This window comes from Heliangelus exortis, chromosome 9 (genome assembly GCF_036169615.1).
Source record: "Heliangelus exortis chromosome 9, bHelExo1.hap1, whole genome shotgun sequence".
NCBI classification, from domain to species: domain Eukaryota; kingdom Metazoa; phylum Chordata; class Aves; order Apodiformes; family Trochilidae; genus Heliangelus; species Heliangelus exortis.
This window is the reverse complement of record NC_092430.1, coordinates 13,425,858-13,434,588: the sequence shown is the minus strand read 5'-3', so window position 1 is coordinate 13,434,588 and position 8,731 is coordinate 13,425,858.

Genomic DNA, 8,731 nt, shown 5'->3' with positions numbered 1-8,731 from the left:
TGCTTGGAAAAGTCCTCAGATTTTCATACATCTAGTGTGCTTTTGAAGCACTTCTTAATGGATGCATCATGACCTTCAATGGTAATACCTTTCAAGGACTGGCAGTGTAACTTTATTGTGGCTAAAAGCAATTATGGTCTACTTATCAATAGGAGAAGGCAAATCATGAGGATGTATTTGGATTTTGCAGTAATAACAACTTTAGCTGGAACAATAATTGCTTTTCAGCATCTGCATATGTATAATCAGTAAGGTCTTGTCTGGGCTATAACTTGTTTTTGAAAGGTTCAGATAGAAATGCAGAATTGAGGTGCATTAACCAACTTTAATTGTTGTAGGCTGTTTTAGATGGGTCATGAGCACGTTACATGGAGTCAGTAATTCACCTGTGACAATCTTTTGCCCTGATCTTATTTATATCTTATCAAGAATAATAATCTCCATTTCCTTCAGAGCAGCAGTCAGGATTCAAGCAGTCTGTACTGCCCTCCTGCCACTTGGGAAGTTTGTAACTGGCCTCTTCCCTGGAAAGAGCATGATCAGGCATCTCTTAATGATGAACTGTGTGCATGTTCACATATTTGTCATGACAGGTACTGGAAGCAACTTACCAGTAAGCACTATTAAGGCCTCTACAGTCTCTGAAACCAGCTGCAGCAGAATGCTTTTCTAGTCCTGTATATGTTGTTGGTTGTATTACATGGGGCTCTTGACATATGGGATGTTTATCCTATCCACACCATTCTTTGTGCATGTGTGACTGATTACAAAACTCTACTGATTATCCATGTATTTGGCAGTTATTGCACAAATCTGCCTCAGTCTGTTCTATGGTAAAACCTGTTGGATAGAGCTGATAGGGAGAAGACCTTCATAAGGTGCTTCTTCCAGGGATTTGTCCTCTAGAGCTGAGCTGAAGGAACTGAAGCAAAATTCCTGTGCCAGCATCAAACATTGGCTTCTTAGATTCACAAAATGCCTCTCGATGTGTGAATCACTGCCTGGCATCAGTTGTTCCCTTTATTACCTCCCATCATCCCTTCTCTTCAGGAAAGGGATGTGGCAAGTGGATGATAACTGTACTTTTAACCAGAAAAAAATGAAAAAATAAACTTTTAAAATTGGATTATTTTTTAAAGATGCATATAAAATTGAATTTAGGTCTGCAGCTCTCTGTTGAGCTCAGTCCATCTCTGGTGGATGTGCACAAGAGAGAAGATGTAATTTCATCTAATTTGGGAAAAATCTTCTCATTACCAGCGGTTTTGGGTCTGGAATCCTAGGAACAGAACTGTAACATGATGATAAGTACTGAAACATGTACTTGTTAATAGAAATGTGCTTTAAAGAAACATCCAGTGAATAATAGGCTTGGTGACTAGAATTCTGTTTTCATTGAACTGCTGTAAATAAAGAGGCTTCTTTCTGCCAGATTTGGTTGAGGTGTCTATAATGCAGAAAGGGCTTCAGGGAGCACGTTTCATTCTGCTGCTTGTGTTAGAGCTAACAGCTGTCTGTCATTAAGAAGGTTCCTGGACTGGGCAATTTGATTGCTATCAGACTAAACAGCTCTTCTGATAGCACTGTTTATTGAAATCACTAGTACTATATTGAGAATAAATTATTTAAACCATATCTTCCTGGGGACCTCAACATAATATTGCCTTTAAAACCCTCTGATTTTTAGTAAAAAATACATTTGGAATGTTTCACATTTTGTTTTTCTGGTTTTTTTTTGGTTGTTTTTTTTTTTCAAGAATGAGAAGCAGAAAATTATTTTCTTTGTCAAAAGCTGATGTTCCAGACATAGATACCCATGCTGCTGAAGCTTGAAGAGCCAAGCTTGAGGAAAGCTCCAAAATCTCTGAGATTTGTGGTATGCTGCTTCTATATATTGTATTTTTTTGAATGCATTTCTGAGGCATTTTCCCACTGCTTCTTCCAGGAAATAGATTGAACTTTTGCTCATAGAATATAGCTGTGCATTTACTTAGAGGACAATTAGTAAGTCAGAGGTAGGTCTTTGCATGTATAGGGAAACTCTGGATGTCCTAGGAGCAAGCTGATTTGAGTATGCCAATGATTTGGCTGAAAATAAGAAAACTTAAAAATGCTTTTATAGAAAAACTTCTTGTCAAAAGACTCTCCTGCCATAGTGAGTATTTCAGTCACATCTTTCTTACACGACTAAACCTTTCTGAGATGAGGGACCAGGAATTGATCCCAAGTCAAAGCATCTGTTATTGAGAATTTTTCATGCTTCTTTGTTGGTGCACTGAGTTTTCAGTGTGTTTTCCCTTCCTTCAGGTCTACTACAACTGAAAGTTACTGGAAAATATTAAGAATTAATGATCCTAAAGAAAAAGTAATCACTGGTTCTCAGTTTTCTCCTCTTGATCCCAAATTTGTTCAGGAATAATGTCAGTAGCTTGTCTTGCAGGAATAGGAATGTATGTTACTGCTGCAGTCCACTCTCAACCTGAGAAAGTTGGCTACCATAAAATTTGGCTAAGACTAGAAGACTGGAAGAACAATATGTGTTTGTATGCAGGAGAGGGAGAAGTGTCTTTCAGGACAAGCAAGGGAGGTTATTTGCAGACTTCAGAGCAGCAGTGCTACTAATATCTACAGAGTCTGCCTCTCTAGAGCTATGGAAATTTACATTATTTTTTTTTTTTCCTGATGAGGTCCTTGAATAATTAAGATAATCTCTTTCCAGGAAGTTATATGCTTTAACTTCTAGTCTTCCTCAGTTTGTAAGCTCTAATTGTATTCCTTGCAATCATAGCATACAGGAAAAAGAAAGGCTGTAAAATACAGGCTGTAAGGAAACCAATGTTTTAAATCTCAGCATTTTCTGAACACATTGAAGTTTAACTGATTTTATTGGGCAGATAATTAGTGGATTTTTATTTGAGTTCTGTGAATTTAGGAAGATGAAAATGATGTGTGTGGCACTCATTTTCTAAAGTTTATAAAATAGGGCCATTATGTACTTATTTTTATATCTAGATTGGGTTTTGCTAGATCATTAGTTTAACAACTACAGCAACTGCTTTGGGGGTTAGTACTGCTGAATTCAGTGGCAGATACAATACATATAATGGGCTTGCAGTGAGTGGGGGAGTTGCTGTGCAGGTGGCCAGCAGGAGCAGGGTGGCTGCTTATGAGTCAGGATTGTAAGACTGTACTGCATCTGTGGGTACACAGGGAGAGCAAGGCACCCCTGAGCTCCCTGAACTTTGCTTGTGCTGTTCCATGGTCCGCAGGGTCAGGAAACCTGGGTCTTTGAGAGAATAACCGGAAAGAAGAATAATCTGGGAGACACTCCCTCTTCTCCTGAAGACTTTCTTAAGAGAGTTCATGACATAAAGTTCATCTCCTCCTGAAATCCTAGTCAGTGATGTGGAAATATGGTATTATTCAATGAGCACTTACTATACTCGTCTCTGTGGCTTCCCTCTTAGCTGGTAATGCTGCAAGGTGTGTGTTGCACTCAGGCCTTCAGGTGCAGGGACTTCCCAGGCTTGTGGAATGTGGAGAGAAAATGCAGGGATGCTCCATTTGCTGCTTGTGCAAAGACTCAGTCCAACTCTGTAGTCACAGAAGCTGCTGCAGGACTGGCAGTTCTAAAAAACAGATGCCTGTCTTTTTCCCATGTGGGCAAAATATCTGTGTCAAAACTGGATATAAAATAGATCCTGTTGTTTAATTAAATATTACAGCAGAAGGGAATGAGGTGTTATTGTTTGGGGTGTTTTTTTTTTTTAACTTCATGGCATGTATCCTTCATTTTCTTTGCTGTCCTCATTTGTCTTTCTTGCTCACATCAAAAATCTGGTGTCTCAGTGAATGAAGAGTGCTCCTGATAAGGAATCTTTCATTATGCTCATGCTGCCTTTCACCTGACTGGTACAAAGGGAGCCAAGGAGAGCCATCTTTGGAGTGCCTCTGAGAAACGTCAGGCTGGCATAATTGTATGCCATTTGTGAGGAGGCAGGTATTTGGGGTTCTCTATCAAATATGTTGCTATACTTTTCTAAATCAGCCTTTTCCCCTCAGACTTGTAGGCTTTACTTTTTAATAGTGTTTCATCATAGGTTTATATATAATTCAGCTTGATTTTGCCATTTAACTCTGGCCTGGGGATGTTCACCCACTCTACGTGATCACGGCCACGTTCCTTCTGGGAACTGGCAGCAAAACTTCATATTTTAAATGTGCTTTCTAAAATGGTACATGATCTTAAATAAAAAATTACACAGATCATGCCTTTCAAAATAATATTTTTACAAAATTTAGTACAAGGCAGTGAACACTGAAATGTGATCACGATCCAAAGTCTGTGAAGCTTGGCTCCCATTTCCACTTCTGTTGTGTCTGTCCCAGATTCAGCTCTGATCTCCACACAGCGCTATGCTGGTGGCACCATTTCTTTTTCAGGTAATACAAAGGCAGAATATAATCCAATAAAGTATTCCTGTAAAAGGAATTATGTTTAAATTCCTTAAAGCTGGAAGCAGGTGGTGCTGGTGAATGTTTGGAGAGGCTGTGTGATTTATTCTCAATAGGGTGATGCTGTGTGTGAACTGAATTGTGCACTGTTAGAGGGGCTACACAGAGCCTTTTGTTTACCCTTGGAGTAAATTCATCTCATCTGAAGTAAACTTCTTATCTCAAATAAAGTTCAGAGTAGAACTGAGTTAAATTTTGAAAAGAGCACATTAAATGTTGAAATAGAGAAATCTAAGTTGTAAAATATGTCAATACTGTGTATCATGTTCTCTTATTGTGCAGTAGAACAGGATAGATTCTGTTGACATGTTAATGTTTTAAGGCTCCCTTAGGTCATAAGAACCATTTTATTTTTATCGGATTGTAAAATCATCATTTTCTGGAAAAGGCTGTGGTTATGGTAAAGCAAGCTGTTGTTTGCATTGCTTAACCATCTCTGAAAAATGAGTTTGGACTAATGTGGAATTAGTAATGTTTTAAATGTCTTTTCTCAAAACAGCGAAGACTTCCCATTTTGGTAAATTCAAGTAGAGTATGTATTCATAAAAACACATTTATACTTTGGAACAAGACAAAAATTGCTGCTTGAGCTGGCCTCTTCTTCTTGTTGAACCTAATTTTTGTGATAGAAATTGAACAGAGTGCAGTGTTAGAAGCAATAATTGCTGTGAAAAGCCCTCTTCTTCTATTTAACTGTGGAAAGACACAAGTAACGTTTTACTTCAGGAATTCTGTAACTTTACCATGGCATACAGCTAATAGACTCTCTTAACATCACTTACCATGTTCTTTGAGCTAAGCAGAAGCATGAAAAGATGCATTTTCCCTTCTTTGCAGACTCATGGAAATAAAAAATATTTTATAGTTAGAAGGGTTTTTTGATGTTTCTGAAGCAACGTGAGAGTAAAACGTAGTATTTTAACACAGAGCTATTAAGCAGCTTCCTTTGCTTCTCAACACAAAAGCCATCATTTTTTCCCCTCACCATCAGAAAAGTTACAAATGAGCATAATAACTATTGTAGTTAAGGACTGAAAACCCAGTTGTTCTTGGCATATATTGGTCACCAAACTAACCCTGCCTGAGTCCTGTAGGATGAAAATAGAGCAGAAGTACTATTATTGTAATTTCACAGGGGAATTAGGCCACTTAATCACTCTATAACTTGCTGGAGGACCTCAGGAAGCTTCTGACAGAGAGAAAATTTGACCCCCCTACTGTCTCAGTCCCAGAGCAGTGCTGTCTGCAAATCACTAAGTTCTGAGAATCAGCACTTTCTAGTCAAGTTATTATAAATAAGAGCAAATATTTTATACAGTAAAATAAAAAGCAGCTAAATTCCAATACTCACCGGCTTGGTAATCTTAATAATATGTTTAAGTATGGTGTGCTACCTGATCTACTGTCGAATGAACCCTTCCTTGTAAATCCATCACTTAAATCAAAACATAATCAAAGTACTCAGTATGCTACTGAAAAGGCATGTGTGAGATACAGAGCCAAATATCTATAATCATCATTCCCTTATATCACTATTGCACCTATGTGGACTATGACTAATAACCTGACAGAGGAAAAATGCATACTCCTTGCATACATGTGTAAATGGCTAGGAAATGGGAGCTACAATGTTGCAGGAATTTTTGACATTTCAAAACGTGTTTGTCCTTCACTGCTCAGCTTGCAGTTTTAAAACACTCCACCACTGTTTGCATGGCGGCCAGAGCTTTGGTTTTGGTCCAAATTTTAGAGGATGAAATCCAACTCAGAGGTTCACAGAGTTACACATTCAGCGTGAATTTTGAAGTCCCTCCATTGTGGAGCTGGAAGAGCACCTGGAAGAACAGGCTCTGGCAGGAGCCTTGAGCTCCTGTACCTGCCTATGTGGCAGGAAGTCTCTCATACCTGTCAGAGCTCTGCGATGTTGGGCTATGACTAGAGGAATAGACACTTCTTTAATTTTTCTCTCTGCCCAGAGAGACCCTGCACAGACCCCACAGAGACCCTGCACATTAATTTTTCTGACCCTGCACAGAGGGTGCAGGTCCTAGAGAAACACTGGAATTGCATAAAAACATGGGGAGCACTGCTGGGGCAGAGAACGGAGGAACAGGGCCAATTAGTGGGGCTCACTATCCCCTTAGACCCATTTTTATTTCACAGTTAATGTATGTGGGAGAAGACCTAGTTATTTATGGTGATTTTGGTTCTTAATGGGGTAAAGAATGGTAACATGTCTCTGATTACTTATGATTTAAAAGTCTAATTTAGGTGGCTGCTTGCTGTATTTAAATCTTGGCCAGAGCACACTGTCATCCCTGTTTGTTAAGTCATTATCTCTCAGTGCTCTCAGACAGCCTGGCTAGGCCAGGGTGTGCCTTTGGTCCTCCTGTTCCATGGCTTTCAGATGTTATCTGCTTCCCCTGCATGTTTTGGGGGCTGGGTTGTTTATTCAGACGTTGACTGTGGTTTGTTTTTTTGTTTTTTTTTGAAGTAAAACATCTCCTAGGCAACCTTAATGAAAGTAAGAACATGTTTGTTTATAATTTAGATGACTTTAGCTTGTTTACTGTGTTGTTTGGTTTATTGCAGTGGGCTGGCTTAGCTTATTAACAGTGAACTATTCAAAAATGAGGATGAGAACAACAAACCTCCAGAGTATCATAGCATACTTATCAGGCTTTTTTTTTTTCTGAAGTGTTTTTGTTGCATAGGTTTATATTGTTAAGGTTTTCACAATAAAGAGTAGCAGCTTTAATATTTAGAAAACAAAAATTGCAGAAGGTGGATGACAGTTTCTTAAAGCCTCTTTTAGTGTCACCTATGTAGGAAGATAAAAATTTTTGGTTATGTAAACAGTGATGTATATTTACCTATATTCTTTGCACTCTTTGAAAAGCAAGTGTAAAAAAAACATGCTGTGTACTATAGAATTTTTTGTCCAACATCCAGGTCTGTGTTTTTGATATCATTGCCCTTTATGGCAGGAAGTTGGACTAGTGGGCTTAGGAGGACAATTCTGGTCATAATGACTGATGTTTTTAATTTTCTGCTCAGAAACATACATGAAGGGTCAGGATCACTCTGTGTTATTAAGTCAGAAATCATTAGATGTTGAAATAATCTAATGGGTGAAGTCAATATATTGAAATGTTAAAATTGAGATATTGGTTCAAAGAAAAGTTCTTTTAGAAATTTATTGAATGAAATATATGTGCTGTCTACAAGTCAGCAGTCAGGCTGTATTTATGAACACATTTAATCATTCAGGTCAATTTTTGGAAGAGACTGGGACACAAAATGTATTTCTGCCATTCCCAGCCTTATTCAGTCCAGAGCTTGTTTTCCTGACCAGTTTGCAAGGATTTGGGTACCTGTTTGCTGAAGGAAAAGCTTACATAGCCCAGCTGAAACAGTACTGAACCACTGAAAGACTATAGAGTGCTTTGAAAAATTGATGTAAAATATGTTTATTACCTCCCTGTTGTGGCATGTAACTCTATGTGTCTCACATGTGTCATTTCAGTGAACTATTTATAGGCATCAAGATTCTGCATGTATTCCAAGAACTCTTCTTTCTTTTGCAGTATTTGAATTTTTAGTTTTGAGCACAGGGTTATAACCACAAGAGATTTAATTTGACATTAGGGCAAGTTGACTGGAAAGCTGCCTGTTCTGGTTTGATTACATTAAACTTGGAAAAGAGAATCCGTACAGGGAAGTGCAGCTATGAGATACAAGAACTCTCTATCAGTTCACAGAATCAGCAACATTCTTGGTACTTTGCCGTGTATCTGAGCAACGTGAAATCAGCACAGTACTTTGTTCTGATTTTTTTTTTTCTTTAAGGACAGAACATGGCCTTTTTTTTCTCACAGACCTGTTTTTTCTTTTCTGATTTTCCTATTTATTTCTATAAGCCCATTCAAGATAAAAACTAGTTCTAATTTGGAGTGCAGTGGGAGAACCTACTACTGGGCTTTTACTTACCTGGGAGATATAGCTCTAGTGAATTCTCCAGACTTGTATGTGCAGAAGTGAGCTGGCAGGAGAAGAGCTCTCTGACACATCTGGCAGGGCTCATTTTCACTTTGAGCTTTGACACTTCTTAGAATCCAGAATTGAATAAATTCACAGAGGCAGGAGGAAGAACATTTGTTGCCTCACTGGATAGTATGTGTACAATGGGGTTTCTGACAATGAAAATCTTGGGCCA